The sequence below is a fragment of the Dromiciops gliroides genome, chromosome 2 (assembly GCF_019393635.1).
Source record: "Dromiciops gliroides isolate mDroGli1 chromosome 2, mDroGli1.pri, whole genome shotgun sequence".
Taxonomy (NCBI): domain Eukaryota; kingdom Metazoa; phylum Chordata; class Mammalia; order Microbiotheria; family Microbiotheriidae; genus Dromiciops; species Dromiciops gliroides.
In genome coordinates, this window is record NC_057862.1 from 142,304,533 (window position 1) to 142,326,547 (window position 22,015).

A 22,015-nucleotide genomic window follows, 5' to 3' on the forward strand; every position below is an offset into this window, starting at 1 on the left:
AACATCATATCACAGGACACTTGTGGTCATCTGATTTGACAGGTTCATCCTGAATATAACCAAAAGAACACCAGAAAGATCAACTTATGTGCTGACATCACTGCAAAAAAGGAAGAGGTAGAGAATTTCTATGAGGAGCTTGAGAAGATCCTACAAACCAAGTCAACTTTTCCCTCAATATTTGGTGACTTAAATGCAAAGGTGGGCATAGAGTAACATAGCCAAATCCTGCCAAAATTTGGAAGACAAGTTTATCATTAAGAAATGAAAGAAACTAAAGGGGAAAGGAAAGAGAGAAGAGAATAAGTACTAAATAAGCAACTATTATGTGCAAACGAACTATGCTTTACAAAAGCTGAAGGGTTCTCAGAGTCTGGATATTTTGAATAGCTACTAGTTTCAAAGGGTGGTTGACCCAAAGGGCAAAGAAAAGTTGCGTTTTGGTCAATGGATTTTCAAGTAAGAAATGGCAACCAAAAATGTATAATCAAAGAAATGTGTTATAAGAAAAGGAAGTAGGTCATTCATTCAAGAGATGGTAGATGGATAGCCAACAGACTATGCTGCCTTCCATAGAATATTATAAGACCTAGAGAAAGGGCTCTGCTTTGCTGCATAGATACTCTTTTGGGTATTTATATGTAGAAGCATGTAGCACTAAGGTCTCAGTTGTGTTATAAAATATTAAGGAATAATATTTTGAAAGTGTCCTAATCTGAAGTCCTTGACCTCACTTGAATCAGACTTCATCAAACTTCAAATAGAAGACAATCAGTTTCAGGGAAAGAAATTTCTTTTCCTATACCTAAAATCATTAGAGAAGTTTGTCTTGTTTATGGTGACCAAATTAATAGTGGATATCTCTTTGCTTGATGTAATAAAGAGAATTATCTCTTTGTTCGTCTTTGAGCATACTGAAAGTAGATTCCTGAGAGGGAGTAGGTAATGAGGGTGAGACTGGTTTCAGGAAGATATTTCCTATAAGAGTACCTAGCATTAATGTTGTTGTTGTTCCATTTAAGTAACAACAACAACAAGAAAATAATACACCTAAATTTAAACTATGCAGCTTTGGTTTACTTTCCTGTGGAATTTCATCTTTTGTTCCATGATTACTATAAAATGTAAGTTGAAAGTTGCGTGGTGAGGAAAGGGAATTCTGATTAGCAGAATGAACTCTGCCCGTGTGAACCTCTCTCCCAGCAGATATTCCTGTGTATTAATAAACCATTTTTCAAAGATTATTTTTTTGCTAAAACAGAGGGAGGGAGGGACAGAGAGAAGAAGACAGGAAGGGAGGGAGAAAGAGTAAATAAAGCATATATGTATATATGATGCATACATATGTGTATATGTGTGTATTATATATCTGTATATTATATACAGGCATATATACACATATGTACATCACCTCAGATTTTGGAGTGTAATATAAGGAAAGCATTCTACTCCGTTTGACATAATTAAATCCTAGCCATCTTTTTTTCTTCCTTCCTTCCTTCCTTTCTTTCTGCAGGGCACTGAGAGTTAAGCGACTTGTCCAGGTCACAAAGCTAGTAAGTGTCAAGTGTCTGCAGCTGGATTTGAACTCAGGTCCTCCTGAATCCAGGGCTGCTGCTTTATCCACTGCTCTATCTAGCTGCCCCCCTAGCCATCTTTTCAAGCTAAACTCTAATGCCATCTCCACCAGGAAGGCTTGTTTTATTTAGTTAGTTTTCTGTTTCTATCTCTAATGCACTAATCACACATTACAATTATCTGTGATTTGGCTAAACTTTGTATCTTATTCAGCATCTAACACTGTACTCTGAGCACAGTTGTTATTTAATGTGTGTTGAGTTAACTTAAAATCATTATGAACTTACTGTGCTGTAAGAAATGATGAATGTAATAAATACTGAGAAGCACTAAAAGATCTATATGAACTGATACAGAGTGAAGTAAGTAGGACCAAGAAAACAACATGCACAATGGCTACAACAATGTAAATGGGAATAACAACCCCCTCTCACACACAAATTAAAAGTAAATGTAGAGAAATTAGAAAGACCAAGCAGGACTTGAGAGGAGAGATATGAGAGGACACCCCAACTCATCCCTTCATGGAGATTTGAGGTATACAAGTGTTATACATTGCATATTTTTAGAAGACTTTTTCAGCATATTGATTGGTTGTACTGATTTTTCCTCTTCTTTTTCTTTTCTTTTTTTGGCCTTTAAAATATTATTTGTTATATGGGATGGCTTTCTAGAAGGTTGAGGGGGGATACTGAGGAAAACTATGATAGTGTAAAAAAAAACATCGATAAAAGTTTATTTTTTAAAAAGAAATAAAGGTGATATAAAAGTCAATATGAATCCATTTTATTCATTCATTTAACAAATATTTGTCAAGTAGTTCTTGAGTACATAGAGTAAAAGTGTATGATACTCAGGAGACTGAAATAATCTCTCTGCCCTTCAGGAACTTGACTACTTGAGAAAAAAATTGACAAAGCTGTATTCAGGGTAAGAAAGTATTTTTCTGTTAGATTATAAATTCATTGAGGGCATAGATCACATTGTATTTATTTTTGTATTCCCTTCATTGTCTGCATAGTATCTTGCATATGGTTGGGCTCAACAAATGCTAGTTAAAGGAATTAGCCAATAAATAAACTTGAGCTTCTGTCAAGCTGATTTTTTCTTTGCATGATTTTAGAACAGAAAGGAACAAGAATCCAACTGACTGGAATCTTTCAAGTAAGTGATTACCCCCCCCCACCATCCCCACCCCTACCCCAATACCAGCAAGAGAAAGAGGTTGATAATAGATAACAAGCAAGTTTAAGGATTTCAAGAAACTAAATTATAGGATATACCCTAAGGGCTTTGCAATCCAGTCAAATCTCCTATATCTTCAGTCCTATGCAGTGATGACTGATGTTTATCAATTAGCCATGAGACTTTAGTCATCAGATATTCATGAACTATAAGTACACTTAGTAAGTTAGAAAAGTTGAAATATATTTTATAAAGATTTTAGCAATAAGGGCTGAATGGTAGGCACTAAAATGTTTATTTATTGATTGAATAAATAAAATTTAACCACAGCTGTTTCAAGAGCATTTTATGAAATTTGTTGTAATTTAGAGATCTGTCCCTTTCAATCTCAGGAAAAATAAAACTTTTTTGAAAGTGACTTGTTACAACACAGATTTAGTTTTATTGAGAATCAAATCTTTCCTTCTAAACATACACAGTGTATTTTTCTCAACATGACATGATAACATGAGTATTGTTTTCCATGACATTAGCATTATATTGCATTTTGCTTTATAGTCTGAAGAGTTAAGATGGCTGAGTTAGTGGTCCTATAACAAGGACCATGAAAGGTCTAAGGTTGTGAATGTTTATATACTTCAAGTAGGAAACACGATTATCATTGTCATTTAGAAGTCCTTAATGTTATGAAAATTGAGAAAACAAAGACTAAGAATAATTTGAGGGGCATTTCCTTTGATTGCATATCAGAAAGGAGTAAAATACTGGGAAGAGAACAAGAGTTTGGAGTGGGGAGGGAGTAAAGTAGTACTTCTTAGAATGGGATACCATGGTGATGGCCATTAAACAGGTGGGATTGGGGAGAAAGGAGAAGCTCCAAAACTATATTCTTATTTAGCCTAGAGGAGAGAAATGTAAAAAAGATGGTATCTATAAAGGTAGAATCCAAGGACATGGCTCAAAACTTTGAAGAGGACGGGGAATTGTATATGTGTGTAAGAGTAAAGACTGAAATTGAATTGTTTGAAGAAAAACAAATTATAATAAACTAGTGATAATAAAAGTGGTCATAATACATATTTTCATGGAGGGAAAAACAAACTTAACAATTATGATCTTGAATGTTAATGGATTATATTCACCCATAAATCAGAGGCAAGTTACATAATAGAATAGAAAACAAAACCAAATCATTTGGTGCATTAAAAAAAACAATTAAGTACAAAGGCATATACATAGTTAGAATGCAAGTTTAGAATAAGATTCATCATGCTTCAGATAAATCTATAAAAGGAAACATTTCATGATTTTTTAATATGGCAATGGCAAAAATAGATAATGTCAAGAGAGGTAAATAAGGAAATGAAATTACACTTCAAAGCACCTAAGAAAATGAAACAATATTAATGTGTTTCTTATATATATGTGTGTGTGTATATACATGCATGTGTGTGTATGTATGTATATAATTTTCTTAGGTGCTTTGAATATGTGTGTGTGTATGCACTGAATGTCATTGGCTCTGGGTTTATAATAAAGGCTAATTAAAGTACAGAATTCTCCAATAGGTGAAGCAGTAATTGTAGGAAACTTTAATATTCCTCTTCTAGGACTTGACAAATGTAGCAGAAAAATTCTTTAAAATTAATTATAAATCTGAACAAAATGTTGGAAATTATACTTTTGGATAAGCAATTATTGAATAAAGAAAATACGAATAGTTGGTATAATACAACTTCTTTACAAAATTGATCACTTGCTATCATATGATTTCAAATAAATGCAGAGAATTAAAAAACCCAAACAATTCTTTATAGACTATAACCTAATAAAAGCTTAATCAATAATGCAAATATTAACAAAAGATATGGGCCTAAATTGACCAAGTATTGATATACTTAATAATGAGTGGGTTAAAGAACAAATCACAGAAACGATAAATAATTATCTTCAAAATGATAACAATGAGACAACATTCCATAATATGAGGACTCAACATGGAACAGAAAAAAGTCTTCTAAATTTAGTATCATAGGACTGGGGTTCAAATTCTAGCTCTGCTACTTAATATCTGTGTGACTATCATTAAATCACCATCTCTCTGAATTTTAATTTCTTCATCTGGAGGCTGTTGGACTTGATAAACTCTAAGTTCTCTTCCATTTTTAAATCAATAAATCTATTAATATTACGGAAAATTATATCTCTGAATATATCATAACAAAATAGAAAAAGAAAGTACTAATTTATTGAGCATACGATTAAAATAACTAGAAAATCAACAACTCTATTAGGGCAAGAAAAACCTGAAAGAATTTTGAAAATCAGAGATAAAAATTGAAAACAAAAAGTTCCATTTTAAGACAAAAAAAAATAAGCTATTAGCTAATTTAAAAAATAGTTAATGTAAGAAAGCCAGAATGGCCTTCTTCCCCTCCAAAAGTGGGGGTAGAAGGAGATTCATAATAAAAGAAGGAAAAACTGATCAAAAATGATTATACCCACCTATAGTTCAACAAAATTGATCCTTAAATGAGATATTTACTGAAGTATAAAATAACCAAATTAATTAAACAAGAATTAGAGTCTAAACAACCCAAACTCAGAGGCATTGAGCAAGCCATACATGAACTCTATAAGAAAAAAAAATATTGTCCTAAGTGTCCTAAGTGAATTCTATCAAACATTTAATGAAAAATTCTATATATTATAGAAATTATGTGTAAAAATTGAGAAAGAAAGCATCCTACAAAATTCTTTCTATGGGATATTGTACTTACAACCAAACCAAGAACAGGAAAGAATAAAATAGAAAAGCTGAAATATAGACCAATATCCCTGTTGTATATTAATGTAAATTATTTTAAATATCAGCAAAGAAATGACTATATGATATATCAAAATAATTATTCATAATGAGAAAATTTACTTTACACCTGTATGCAAGAATAGTAAAACATTAGGAAAACAATAAATACAAGTAATCTTATTACTAACAAAAGAGCAAAAATATATCATTAAGTTAAGGCATATAGAAAAAATAATTTCATAATTACACTAAACCTATTAAAAGTTATAGTGGAAGAAAGATCCAAAGTATTTATCTAAAGCCAAGCATTATTATTATTCATAATGGAGAAACACTAGAAACTTTCCCAATAAGATCAGTGGTAAAGTAAGGCTTCCCATTCTGTCTACTATTTGAAATAATATTAGAAATGCTAGCTATATAAATAGTTTTCTTTTAAAAAAGGAATGAAAGCAAAAAACTTTGGCAGAGGGGGCATCTAGGTGGCGCAGGAGGGCAGCTAGGTGGCGCAGTGGATAAAGCACTGGCCCTGGATTCAGGAGGACCTGAGTTCAAATCCAGCCTCAGACATTTGACACTTACTAGCTATGTGACCCTGGGCAAGTCACTTAACCCCTATTGCCTCACCCCGCCCCCCAAAAAAAACCACCTTTGGCAGAGAGGAAGCAAAAGTACCTCTACTTTTAAATAATACAATGATTTACTTAGCCCCAAATCAACAAAAATGGAGATGATTGTTTTAGCAAAATAAATAAAATTTAAAAGCAGGATCCAAAAAGAAGTCAGTTAAAACCATCAACTTTTCTGTATAAACTAACATTTTAAGGGATTTTTGATCTCTTCAGTATAGGTACTCACTGCAGTGGTATAAGATCATAGCCCATACATCTTTTCTTAGCCTGTGTGACTCTTTACCATACTCTCTCAGACATTTTCCACAGGGTATCTAACTCAATATGTTGGGAGTTTTTGTTTAGGTGTCGTTTTATATACACACACACCAACTGATGAAATGAGATACTTTCAATATGACTAGCTTTATTTTGTCAGTTACAAATCCTTTCTAGTGAAAATCTTAATGTAATTTATTGTACATAATTCTTTATGTGTAATGTAGCATAGCTGGTTTATGTCCGTGATGCATGGGTAACCTACACTTTTGATTCTTCATAAGTTGTGTTATTCCTTGATTCAAAGTCACATATCATCTCTGGAAGAATATTGTGTTAAAAAAGATTTTTTTTTTCTTAGAAAGAACACCAGAAACTTAGAAACAACAGTAGAAAGGCACTAAAAGACTGTGTCAAGGACATCAAGGACATGTATAGGTGTATGTATATAAGCATTTGCATATGTATCTTTGCATATATATATGCATATATATTTATGGGATTGCTTTATTATAACTTCATGTTATAATTTGAACAATGGGCATTTTTCATCCACTTTTTTTTTCTTGCAAGGGTAGTTAGATCAAATGCTTTTGAATAATTATAGATCTAATTTAGGAGTCTCTATAACATTCCAGAGCTTGATGGAATCATTATAATTGCCAATTGTACGACCCGGGACAAGTCACCTGACCTCTCTTGGCATCAATTTCCTTATCTGTAAAATTAGAGGATTAGATTCAATTACTTCTAAAGTCCTTTCTAGTTTTCTATATGACCCTATAAAAGCTAAATGTGCTTAATATCTCAGAATTACATAAACAAGGTACACCCTAGACTTACATAAATGTAACTACAATTAATTTTCACAGAAATAATATCGGGGCTTAGACAAGGGCAAGCCTATACTTCTCAGTACGCTTTCCAAGAAGTACAAGCTCATCTGATTAGAAACTACATTTTCCATGAGGCTCCTGACCCTAGGAGATTGGCCTGATTGTAAGGTAGGGAGGAATGTTAGACTTCAAATTCTTATTAGCTACTGTGCCAGGGATACAAATATGTCATATGGTGATAACAGCACTTAGCACAGTGGCTGGCACATAGTAGATGTTCAATAAATGCTTACTGAATTAAATGAATAGTGAGGAAGGAATAAGAGGGAAAGGAAATAAAATTCAGGCTATATAGTAGAGATAATGGTCTGACATCAGCCACGGACTCAGGCCTGAACAGGCTAGACTGATACATTCCTGGCCAGACTAAAAGAAGGATATGAGAGGATGGACATAACTTCTAGGGTATACCTATGCCCTATAAAGGTTTCAGAGAGATACTACTGAAAATAGAGTAAGAAGTAGGAGCTATGAAGGTTAAGTGTCAGAGAAAAAGTGGGAGGACATGATCACCATGGCTCATAAGAGATGTGCCAGGTTCTATGAAGGAGCAGTCCAGGATGAAGAAAAATGTCCCTGTTTTCTTCAGGTTGAGGGAAGAATCCAAGAGTCAACCGATAGGAAATGTCCTTTCAAGATCATGCTAGAGGAAAGGGGTGTAAGAGGTTACTCATGTAAGAAATGGGTACTGTGTTATTAGTGTGGTAGTTTGACACATTCTACTTACATCCTAATCATGAAGTGATTGTGCTGAATTGTTAAAAACAGGTACCATGTATATATGTAGTTTCCCATCAATGCCTCTGGTTTCTGTGGGAAGCATCAGTCTATAAAAAACTTTGTACTCGCCCATCACCAACAATTCTTTTTTTTTTTTTTAAGTGAGGCAATTGGGGTTAAGTGACTTGCCCAGGGTCATACAGCTAATAAGTGTTAAGTGTCTGAGGCCGGATTTGAACTCAGTTACTCCTGACTCCAGGGCCAGTGCTCTATCCACTGCACCACCGAGCTGCCCCCCATCACCAACAATTCTTAGTAAATGTTTCCTTGCCTTTGAAAGGGTTAGCTTGTTTGCACAGTTATTTGCACGTTGTCTCTCCCATTAGATTGTGAACTCGTTGAGGGAAAGGATTGTATTTCTGCTAGCAGCATGGTCCGTTGAAAAGAATGCTCAATTAGGAGTCAAGGCAGAAAGATGAACTTTAAATTATAAGAGCTTTCCTGGGCTGGACCTAGAATCAGGAAGGTCTGAGTTCAAATCCAGCCTGAGACACTTACATGCTGTGTGTCCCTAGACAACTTCTAGCTACCTCAGTTTCCTCATATGTAAAATGAGAATAATAATGGCACCTACTTCCCAGGGTTGTTGTAAGGGTAAAATGAGGTAATATTTGTAAAGGGTTTGGCAAACATTAAAGCACTATGAAAATGCTAGCTATAATTATTGGTCCTTTTCCTGCCATTTTGAGTGGGAAATGCTACTTGTCTCTCCATTTTCTCTCTTCTCCTCTCTGAGGGTAGGTAATGTCTGTGTGCTCAACATTTTGTCTTTCATCTATCCTAGAAGTCTCCAAGCTAACTACATCTCTCTGCTCTCTCTCTTCTGCTCCTCGTAGCAAACAGTGGCCACAGTGGTTACACTTGCTCTGTCTCTCTTTTTTAGGGTGACAGATGGGAGAGCAGCTGTAAGCTTGGGGCCCCTCTGGCCTGGCCTCTCTTGTACAAAGAGTCTTTGCTCCCTTTCTCAGGAAGCAGCCTGGGTTTGCACACGTGTTCTGCCTTTTACTCTCTGTTATGCTTGTGGTACCCAGCTGCTAGGTCTGGCATTCACTTTGGGGAGTGCTGAAATTTAACACAATTTTATCTTTCTTCTACCTTTTTGTGAATGGCTTTAGCGTTGTTTTGAAAAGCATATTCCTCCATTTTTGAAGCTATTTTGATAGAGCTGCCTATTTATACTAATGTACAATGTCCCCCAAATAATAAATCTGTGCCTCAGCCAACTTTGTTAAATATATATTTATTCCCTCGTCTTTTAAAGTTCTCTGAATATTTGTGAGATTTGGGGAAATGAAGGGTAGGAGGACAGCTGTAGAGAAAATGTCTATTATCCAAAGATTAAAAAACCACAGGTTTACAAGACCAATCTCAAAGAAGAATAAGCAACCTAATGTAGAAATTATGTCTTTCCAACCAAGCAATCCTGACAATAAGCCAGGAGTTTAGAATCCTGCATTCTAGCCTTGCCCCTTTTTTGCTGCGGGGCAATGAGGGTTAAGTGACTTGCCCAAGGTCACACAGCTAGTAAGTGTCAAGTGTCTGAGGTCAAATTTGAACCCAGGTCCTCCTGAATCCAGGGCCAACGCTTTATCTACTGCACTACCTACCTGCACCTCTAGTCCTTATTCTGACACTGACTACCTATATATCTTTGGGCAAATTATTTGATGGTTCCCAGCCTCAGTTTCTTCCCCTGTAAAATAAACATCTTGCATCAAATGATTGGTCAGGTTCCTTCTTGCTCTAAAATTATGCAATTGTAGATATCTAAAGGTAAGGCTCACCAGTCTAAGAATCAGGAAATAGAAGATCAAATCTCAGCTCTCTCGTTAACTGAATTGAATAAGTCATTTTATAACTATCCTTGGTTATAAATGAGTGGCTACCTCAGGGACATACCAATTTCATATTGTGGATGGAAAAATACTTTTTAAATGAACAGAAGAAATACTCCTAGGACCCATCATTTAAAGTACCTGCAATATTTAATAATGAAAATGTTATGGCAGCTAAAAGATATCCAGCCATGTCTAAATTAGAATTACATGCTTCTAGTTGAACCCCCAAGAGAACGTAAGCTTCTAGAAAGCAGGAACTATTTTTCTTTTATTTTTGTATCCCCAGCCTCTTTTAAATCTCACCTTTGACACATATTGACTGTGTAATCGTAGGCAAGTCACTTATCTCTGAGTGTCACAGGCAACAAAGACTATACTTCTAGAATGGTTATCAGTCTGCATCAGTAGGGGAAGTCCCTGATTCCAATAAAATACTAATTTTGGACTAGGAAAAAAACCCCAGCATTACAGTACCTTGCAAATAGTCAAAGCTAAATAGTAAATGGTGAATAGTAAATGTTCATTGTAGTGAATGGAATTGAAAATTCCATATAAATTTTACAAGATTTCATAACATATAAAGTAGAGTGAATGAGCTCAGTACAAAGGAGAGATCTAATTAAATTGACAATAAACCATTATAAGTAGGCATAAATAATCCAGTTTCTATTGAATTTTATTTTTATAATGTTACATGACTATATATATGTATGTATGTATGTATGTATATATATGTATATAATTTGAAAAACTACTCAATAATAATAATAATTTACATTCACAGAGTTGTTTAAAATTGGCAAAGTGGGGGGAGCTAGGTGGTGCAGTGGATAAATCACCAGCCTTGAATTCAGGAGGACCTGAGTTCAAATCCAGCCTCAGCCACTTGACACTTACTAGCTGTGTGACCCTGGGCAAGTCACTTAACCCTAATTGTGTCATCCCCCCCACCCCCCAAAAAATTTGGCAAAGTACCATACTTACATTATTTAATTTGATCCTTCACATAGAACCCCTGTGAGGTGGGCTCTATGAGTATTATCCCCATTTTACAGAAAAGGAAACTGAAGTTGAGAGGCTAAATTACTTTCTCGGTCCTTGGTCTCACAGCTATTAGGTGTCAAAGAGGGATCTGAAGCTCAGGTCTCTCAGCCTACCTCTCCATCCACTTGACCATGCTGCCTTTCATCTGCTTGCATAGCTTCTAAATGCAATTCTCCAGGCCACAGCTTTGTGGTTAGTCAGAACTTACCCAATACCCCAGAGAGTCTCTAAATTACTTTGTTTCCTATGTCTATATTTATACCCTAATGATAGAACATTAAGATGCAAATTAAATAGAAACTTAGTAAGCAATTCATGCCATCATCTAATGGGCATATCAGTAAAGCCTGTTAGCAAAAGCCCAGAGAACGTTTTTGAGGTCCATCTGTAAGCACATGAAATACTACCCACACCAAAATATTTTTGGTCACAGTTATTTTTTAGATGCCTGGACCCCAACTAGTGTTTCCCCAGCCTTCCCAACTCTGACAAAGTTCTCCAAGTACCCATATCTTCAAAAGTAAATAGGTTCCTTGTTTTTTGTTTATTTTGTTTTGTTTTTCCTGTGTGATTAAAAAAAGGAACAATCAGAAATTAGCCTTGCTTTAGGGAAAAGATTTCACCTACAAACTAGCTCTGGAATTTCTTCTGGATAATCTTTTTTAAAATCTTATTTTTATTGATGTGATCTATTTTTACATGGACCTAGTTTTAAAATTTATTCCTCCCTTCCTCTCTCCTCTATCCAACCAATGGGCCCTTGTAACAAAGATTTTAAAAGAGTGGGGTACCTGGGAGATGAGTAAAAACCAACCAACACATCAAAAGTGTCTAAAGTTCTATAGGCTGCATATTTTTATTTGGTTCTACAAAATGGTCCTGTTGCCCTCTGATCCTCCTAAAATCCTGCCTGTGATCCCCAGGGTGTCTCTCACTGGTCTTGTGGCCCATGCTTGCATACATATAAAAATTCACCTTGTCAACGGTATCAGCTTTGAATAAAATCATAATTTTTGCCCATCACATCATAGCCTCTCATTATCCATTGTTGTCATCAAATTCTTGCTAAAGAGATTGTAATAGCTAATGTATTGAATCCATGATGTCAACTCAAATCACAATCAACTCAATCACAAGCCTTTCCTATTTATTTACTTTCATTTTTACACTGTACCCCTCCCCCTCCCGCCCCCACACCATACCTTGATGTTTAAAAGTGTTTCTAGATCACTGCTGGGTATTTCAGGATTGCTTTACAAACTCCCTAGTCACCACCAGGCAAACTCCATTCCATGCAGTTTTGTTTCCTTCCGCTGATCCTGGCTTCCTGGTGTGTTTTTCACGGGGTCAAATGACTAGCAAACAGGTGTCTGGATTTGACAGGGCAGCAAAAGACATGTTGCCCATAGGAAAAATTTGATTCAGTGCAAGAAGAATTTATTGTTCATCTATTGTGAGACAATGCTTAACAACTGTTCAAGGAGGAGGCAGGTGTGGAGAAAGCAATTTCCACGGGCCTTTGATAGAAAGAAACTATCCTTATTGACAAATTCAGACTTGGGAGCCCAGGAAGACACATCTGGAGTTGCACCTGGATCAAATTTCCGAAGAGATCCTCATTGATCTCTCCTGACTGAATTCTTTTAGCACTTGGTTGTATACCACCTTATATTATACTCCACTTGTTTCAGGCAGTCAACAAGTGACTACTATGTGTTAGGCACTGTGCTAAGGGCTACATGTATGGCTTTGAGTTCCAGCTCCTTGGACCAGATGGTTTAATACTACTTTTGTCTCCTTCAAAGAACTGGACACATGACAGCTGCTCGTTGTATACTGAAAGAATTGGCTTCCTGTTGACTGTTTAAAACATGGTTGATGACTGCTTCATTCTAGGACTATCCTGGTTAAGACAATTAAAAGAAAATGGGAGGGAGGCAACGGGGGTTAAGTGACTTGCCCAGAGTCACACAGCTAGTAAGTGTCAAGTGTCTGAGGCTGGATTTGAACTGAGGTCCTCCTGAATCTAGGACTGGTGCTTTATCCACTGCACCATCTAGCTACCACTAGACAATTCAATTTAAGTGCTTCTTCCTAGGGGTAGCTTTCCCCAATACCCCTTGCTGTTAGTTAAGGCTCACAACTTTTTAAAAATCATCTCAGATTTACTTATCTTTGTAAAATGTTTTTATCTCCCAGCCATACCTTCATTCTTCTCTAGGCTGTACCCCGGACTTTCAAAATCTCTCCCCCCAACCCTTTTCAACTTCATTTTATGTGTAGTTTTGCCCCCATTAGAATCGGAAACTCCTTGAGAAAGTACTTAGCACAGTGCAGGGTACATATTAAGCAGTAAATGCTTGTTAGAAATGCAGCTAACCATTCATAGTGTTGCTAGCGGGTCAATGTTCAAAAATTCCAAGCAGGCAGCAGTTAGTGAGTGAAGGCTTTATTCATTTTCTCGAAGAAGGGCACTCTTCTGAATGTGCCAGAGAGTGCACTGAAGTGAGGTGCCTCACCTCTATTTATACCCCTCAAGGGGTCCCCTCTGACCAATCACATTAAGGCATTTCAATAACTCTCATTTACATACTCCCCCTCCCATCAACATACAGCATAACAATAACAACCAATCAGATTGTACCAAATGGACCAATCATAGTATTAGAAACTAGTCAGGTGGTACCAGTTGATCTATCAGATTTTACAAACTAGGATACCAGGCCTTAACCTATTCTGGGCAAGAGTGTTGGCTCCTCCTCAGAACAATGCTGTGTTAACGTACATAACTCTTCAAGAAAGAAAACCTGACTTGGGGTTTGACCAATCAGATTGTGGCCTTAGGCCCCAACCCTATGATGGAATAAATATGTCCCCATTCCCCACTAAACAGTTCTTGTGTAAACATAAACTTTCAAAACAAAACTCAAGTCGGGGCTTGAGCTCTGAGTCACATGGGGATCACCTCGGGCGCCTCAAGGCGAACTCCCAGCCCAGCCCAGCCCAGCCCAGCCCGACTCCCACAAAACCCAGGCCCTTCTTCAGGCCCTGCTAGAGCCTAAGGCCCAGGAGCCTAGCGGCCCCCTGCTGGGAAGTTTGGACAACAAAGCTGTAGGGCCTGAAACCAGACTCACTCTCTGTCTTTAGGGCTCTGAGAAGAGTCCAAATATGGTCTTTTCTCTCATGCTTAATTAATGCTTGTTGACTTAGAATGTAAGTTCCTAGTGGGCAGGAACCTTTTTTGTTTCATCCTTGAATATCACCCCAGCACCTTACCTATTACTATAGTTTTGTTTATATGCTTTGGTTTTGATCCAGAAATGTTATTGCCTGCACATGAGGAACTCCTGGTTTGAAAATTGATGCAGGTAGACTACTAAAACAGGTGGGCATGTAAATTACATCTGTAACATAGTTTTCAAGAATTGCCCCATTACTGGGAGGTTAAATAATTTACCCAGCCATTATGTGTTAGAGGTAGGATGTGGACCAAAGTCTTCCTTATTCCAAGGCTTATCCTATACTTAGTATTGATTTGAACTGAATTAAATTAAATTGAAATGAAGAAGAGAAGACTCTTGATGACTCCTGTCCTTTCTCCCAGTCTGATGACCTCTGTTAGCTCCTTCCACTTTCTCTGGGGCCCACCTGATTTGTGCTAAGTGGAACTGAATGTTAGGGTACAATGATTCATTGTGCAGCATACATTTTCAACCAAAGGAGTCATTTCACATTTCTTCCCAGGTTGGGGTAGAAAAGAGATACTTTTTATCCTGATAATGGGTGGGGAGAGCTGGGAGGAGGAGGGAAGAGAGTGAGAACAGACTGTGATAACTGTGTGGGGAGAGCTAAACTGTTTAGGTTTGCATTACACACTCCGGGAACCTGCATGGACGTGAAAGGCCTGAGGATTGCACCCATAATCTCTTGCTGTGCTGTTCTAACAGAGTTACCAGAGTAAACAGTGTTATGTAAGGAGTGATACACTCTAGGTTTCTGTAGCATCAATTATGCATCAGGAGAAGAAATTCAAGGCCTCTTCTGGAGAAAAAGCTTGATAACGTGACACCCAGCACAGATGGCATTCTGGTCCCATTGTGGCAGAGGGGGAGAGTCCTTCACATTTGGTGTGGGGAAGAAGAGAGGGACAAGAGGGGACAGAATTACTGTAATGGTATTAGTGTCTTCCACCTACTATTGGGAGACACATGTAAGAATTGCTAGCAGTTTTCTAAGTTCTTATAAACAATTATGAATTTCTTGCTCTGAGGAAAGGAACTAAAGTAAGCTTTTCTGGGTTACCAGCAGTTTCAAGACTGAAATGATTTCTTTGGCTGAAAACTAACTAGATGACTGGAATCAACCAGTACGTGTTTGCTGAAGCAGAATAGAGTAAGAGGAGGAAACCTAGCTGGTTCATATTTGGGAAAGTGCAGAGTACCTCCAATGACCCCGAGATCCCAAGCCCAACAGCTTATTTCTTGGAAATGAATATTGGCAGTGGTGCTATATGACTATAAGTCATGAAACACCATTTGAGAAAAATTCAGGATCAAAACTGCAAGTACCCTAAATGGTAATAGTAAGGTAAATGGTGGGCATGGATGTGCTGCAGCAAACAGCCCATAATTAGCTCTTTAGGCAACTAAGTGGAATGTTGGGTCAGAGTATTGTACTCAGAGTGAGTTTAAATTCTGCCTCAGACATTGTGACTTCAGTTGTATGACCCTGGGCAAATTACTTAACATCTCCAAGCCTCATTTTCCTCATCTCTAAAATGAGGGAATTAGACACAATGGCTTCTAGGATCTTTTCCAGATCTAAATCTATTATCTTAAGTAACATAAATGGTGAAAGCTCATATATGACCCAAGAAGGAGTGACAATATATGCATAAACTCTAAGTCAAGTAAACAACCATTTACAAATTACTTATTATGTGCCAAGCACTGTGCTAAGTGCTGGGAATATAAAAACACAAGTAGAAATAGAAATAGAATTAAAAGATAAAAATAAAAGTAGAAAAAATAGTCCTTACCCTCAAAGAGTTTACATTCTTCCAGGGCAAGATAACACACAAAAGAAAGCTGAGAAAGCTGAGAGAGATGAAGGTACCTTGGGAAAAGAGGCATGGTAGAGAGAGTTCAGAGAGTCAGGAATGTGGCCCAAATAGGAATGAAGATATGGTTGACCTTGGCATCTTCCTTAATATAAACATTCTAGGAGAAATTAGTCAATCACAGGGAGAGGCTACAGAGGCCAAGAGTACTTCCAGTGCAAGGTGGCCAGGGATGGAGTCAACCTTTCAGAGTTTTGGCAGAGAAAGGTCAGAGAGTGAGGAGTATATATAGCCTGGAGAAGAATGAAAACATTGCTGGTCTGGGCATCCTGGTTAAAATGGAGGCAGAAAAGAGTCAAAGATCTGGAGTTACATATACATTATACACACACACACACACACACACACACACACACACACACAAATGTAACTCTAGATCTTTGAAGCTGAAAGTGTAAACAAATGACAATGACAGAAGAGGTGTGTCACTTTTTTACTAATCACATTATGTATAAAAAGTCAAAAGTACAAGATACTTTTCTACACTGACAGAGTGTTAGCAACTTGATGGTTTAGTCATAATGTAGTGTTGTTGTTGTTGATTGTCCTTTATTCTGGTAGAGGACCATGACATCGGGAGGTGACATCATGACTTGCAGTGAACTGGATTTAAGTGAAGGAGGACTGTGCAAAGTCACCAGCATCATTCTCTCCTCCAGAGCTATCCAGGCCCTGTGGCAAGATATACATCAGGACAACTGGAGATAGTTCTGGATGTTTGAGGAAAGCTGGGTTAAATGACTTGTCCAGGGGCACAAAGCTAGAAGTGTCAAGTGTCTGCCACATTTGAACTCACGTCCTTCTGACTCCATGGCCAGTGCTCTATCCACTGTGCCACCTAGCTGTCCTCATAATGTAGTAGACATGACAGTGGTTATCATCCACCCTCCAGCATGGTCACTGTTATAAGGCTGCCTGTTCAGCCAACATTGGTAATATCAGTTAATGACTGGCACCAAGTTACTTTCCAGTTGTGTTGACTTGGGTAAAGGAGGCATAAAATAACCTGTCTTTCCTTTCTCCAGTTAGGTTATGGGTTCATGGGCAAGACAACTTTCCATGTGAATATGACAAGACCCCCTTAATTCTTATCTGTGGGTCCCAATATGTCATATGGACTGGTCTGAGGAGGTATCTTTCTCTTTGTTAATGTGCCAAAGTCCTTTTTTGTTAAAAACTGAATTCTTCTATCTGAAAAAAATCCATGATTACTTTCCCAACTCCTGCTTGTACATGGGAGTACTGAATACACAGAGGGCAGCTTATTACTGCTTCCTTTTTGGTTCTAGAGTTAACCTTTAAGATTGCTGGTTTTTTTATTATTGCCATTTACAAGCCCCCAGCACTGTAATTCCCATTTCATTCTGCCAGTAGATATCAATTAGCTTTCTAGCAAGAGATATTGACTAAGGTATTATAATAAAAACAGCTGGTACAAAATATTCAGTTCCCACCCTCACCCAAATCTGGGGCGTACTCTTCCACAAGTACACACAGGCATATGAGAGAGTTCTAACTGTATAGAAACTATATGGCCAAAGGTTAAACTCAGAACCCTTTTTAAGTTCATAGCCAGCATTCTTTTCTGGTAGAAGAGCTTATACTCCCTGAATCTACTTATTCCTTCAAGTCACTGTTTTTCCGTATGTTTCCCTGTTTGTTCTTGGCATATTCTTCTCTGCTTTTTATTGGATACACTGTCTCCTGCCAATCTAGTCTCACTGATGACATGGCCAATGGATGGGAGATTCTAACACTCTGGCTTATCGCCCCAGCTCTCCTGTTGCCCTGTGGTACAGGTTTAAAGGCCTTCCTCCTCAAGGTACTCCTTAGTCACTTCTTGACTATTTCACTCTTTAAATACTTGGATTTCCAGTCTGGCTCCTATTTTATCCAAAAAAGCACCACAGGGAATGACTGACCCTCTTCAACCGATTATGAGATATTTCTTGTGTGGCATCACCTGCTTTTACCCAATGGCCCAAAGCCCCTACAATCCTTTCAAATTAATTAAGAACTTATTCATGTTTAATTTTGATTAAAAGATTGATATAATAGAGATCCTGGGCCTACGTAATTAATTGACATGGGCTCCCATCCTCATACTTGGAAAAGAAACCACTATCTCCATTGACCTTTGATGCTAGCAAAGCATAGAATATAGATGAGACATTGCTTTCTCTGCCTCAGAGGGGGGAGCTAAGGACTGGTATTGGGACCCAGCAAGGTGAACACGATCAGGAGTATGTGATTTGACTTGATTAGCAGTAGTAGTCATGGCTCAATGATCCTAGTTTTCCAGGGTCTTTTTGACTTTACTACCTTTTCCCTTGAGTTGAGTAAAGGTTTGACTGCTCCAGTGTTATTATTTCCTTCTGTCTTTTTTCCTGTGGGTTGGAAAGGGAAGAATTTTCTCCTTGCCCTTTCTCTTTTTTTGGAGGATGGAGCAGTTGTGTGGAACTTTAATTTTTCTCTGGACAGAGGTACATCGAAAGCTTTTCTTCTTTTTTTTTCCCCTCCTTTTTTTCAGGAATAATTATGATTATTGTTAAGAATTCTACTTTCAATATTCAGAAGTCACTTCTGATAGATTTTTGTGTTTGGAATTTCCTCTGATTGGACACTTGCTTGATATGTCTCAAAGTATATTGGATTCATATGTTCATTATTAAACTAAGTACATCCTTCATAATCCATATCCCTAATAGTTCTGGTGTAGGAGTTTCCTAGCCTGGGTTCCTTGAGAGGCCTGGGAGAATCTTAGTCACCATCAGGTCCATGAGATTAAGGTTCAAATAACACTAGTAGCTAAACTAAAAGGAAAAGAAATTTATTATTAGTGTACTAAGGAAGACTGCTTGGGCTAGTAGCAGCTTTAGCTTCTTAGGATGTGGCTTGGGTTTTTATGGACCCATTTTAAGCTCACTTATGGTAAGAAAACAATCAGTGGAATTCTGTGATAAAAAGGAAATGGGGTGAAAGTGTAAAAACCTGAAAGTCAAAGAAACTGATAAGGATCATGTTTGTTACTGGAGGAAAATCCTGAGGGTCTCTAAAAATACAATCTCATAGCTCTGTTTCTTTTGGCCTCCTAGGTTTGTCTGGGGAGAAGATGTTTTCCCTAAAACTCACAGTACTCATCCTTTTCCTCAACAATTTCCATTCTCATTCTCAATTCTCAATCTCATTTCTCAATCTCATTTCTCAATCTCATTTCTCAATCTCATTCTCAATCTCATTCTCATCTCTCTCTCTCTTTCTCCCCATTTCTGTTTTGTAGCCATCAGTTTCCAGTCACTCTATTGGCCAATGCTAAAAGAGTCCAAAACTATTGTCCCCTGATACTCTATCTTTTAGTCAAGGAGAATCAAACTTCCATTTCTTACTATACGTGGAAATGTAAGTGACTCAAGAATGTATAATTATAGTAGAAGGTAAAATATCATCATGACAGTTGGATACATTGTGTTGCTCCATACCAGTACCTCTGTCTCAGGTTTATTTCCTGGACAAACAAAAGTAATTTACTCTAGAAGAATTATTGGAAAGATCTCTTTACTCTCCAACTCTCACTGCTTTTTTTTTCTCCTAGTCTTGCACTGGAGCAAAGGGCCCCCAGGTATTTCTTTTTTTTCTTTTCTTTTTTCTTTCTTTCTTTTCTTTCTTTTTTTTTTTTTTGCAGGGCAATGAGGGTTAAGTGAATTGCCCAGGGTCACACAGCTAGTTAAGTGTCAACTGTCCGAGGCCATATTTGAACTCACGTCTTCCTGAATCCAAGACCAGTGCTTTATCCACTGTGTCACCTAGCTACACTCCCTCCCCCCCCCTACAGAATAATACAGCAGTAGGCAACACTTTCAGCTTCAAAATGAGGTAGTAGGTGAGCATTATTTGTTCTGTGGAACACACAAAAAAAAACTAGGCTTTGTCCCCTATAACTTACCCTGGACCATTTTTGATAACTGAATTTGCTCTCTAACTTGACTTACCTAAGTAGTCCAAACTGACATTCAAATGAGGCTTTTAAAAATAATATTTTATTGATATATTAAACTTTTAAAAATTCATTTAAAATTTAAATACAAAAAGAGGGGAAAAAAGGAAATTTCCATGTACACAGCAGAATGTAAAGAGAGGATTCAATAGAAAACCATGAATTTCCATTTCAGACTGTTGACTCTTTTTGAAAAACTATGTAATAAATACTACACATTGTTTTCAAAGCTACCTAGATTCTCTGTGCTTCTTTGTAAGTTTTCTTTTGTTCTCTGCTATGGCACTCTTGACTTTTTTCTCCCTCCATCCCCACCCTGCCCTGTAGAGAGGGCTACAATTAAACATGAATACACACATATGTAAAACCGTACTATACATAACTCTGTTTTTCAATTCTTTCTCTGGAGGTGGTTAGCGTCTTCTTTCACAGGACCTTTGTAGTTGTTTTGAGTATTTATGAAACTTAATGTGAATTAGTAATTCAAACTTGTTCTCAGAACAATATTTCTATTACTATTTACATTGTTCTCTTGGTGCTGCTCATTTCACTTTTCATTTTTTCATCCAAGTCTTAACATGTGTTTTTTTTCTAAAATCAACGAGCTCATTAATTTTTTATAGCACAGCAATATTCCATCACAATCATATACTACAACTTATGCAGTCATTCCCCAACTGAAGGACATCTATCATTTTAGCCAATCTGATAGGTATAATAAGATGATATCTCAAAGTTGTTTTAATTTACATTTCTCTACTCAATGATGATTTAGAGAAGTTTTTCATATGACTCTATATAGTTTTGATTTCTTCATCCAAAAATTGTGTGTTCATATCCTTTGACCATCTGTCAACTGAATAATGGCTTGTATTCTTATAAATTTGATGAATTTCTTTATATATTTGAGGAATGAGACCTTTTTCTGAGAGATGATTCCCACCCCCCTCAACTTTCTGCTTTTCCTTATAATCTTGACTATATTACTTTTATTTATACAAAAACTTTCAAAATTTAATATAATTGAAATGATCTGTTATACCTCACGAGGCTCTCTATCTCTTGCTTATTCATAAATTATTCTCCTACCCATGAGTCTGATAGGTAATCTGTTCCATGTTCTTCTCATTTTTTATATCTCCATTTATATCTAGATCATGTATCCATTTTGACCTTATAAAATATTGATCTATGCCCAATTTCTTTTCTTGCCTTCCTTCCTTCCTTCCTTCCTTCCTTCCTTCCTTCCTTCCTTCCTTCCTTCCTTCCTTCCTTCCTTCCTTCCTTCCTTCTTTCTTTCTTTGTTGCAGGGCAATGAGGGATAGGTGACTTCCCAGGGTCACACAGCTAGTAAGTGTAAGTGTCTGAGGATGGATTTCAACTCAGGCCCTCCTGAATCCAGGACCAGTGCTCTATCCACTCTGCCACCTAGATGGCCCCTATGCCCAATTTCTGCCAGACTGCTTTCCAGGTTTCCCAACAATTTTTACCAAATAACCAATTCTTATCTCTAAAACTTAAATCTTTATATTTGTCAAATACAAGGTTACTATAATCCTTTTTTTTTTTTTTAGTGAGGCAATTGGGGTTAAGTGACTTGCCCAGGGTCACACAGCTAGTAAGTGTTAAGTGTCTGAAGCAGGATTGGAACTCAGGCCCTCCTGAATCCAGGACCAGTGCTCTATCCACTGTGCCACCTAGATGGCCCCTATGCCCAATTTCTGCCAGACTGCTTTCCAGGTTTCCCAACAATTTTTACCAAATAACCAATTCTTATCTCTAAAACTTAAATCTTTATATTTGTCAAATACAAGGTTACTATAATCCTTTTTTTTTTTTTTTAGTGAGGCAATTGGGGTTAAGTGACTTGCCCAGGGTCACA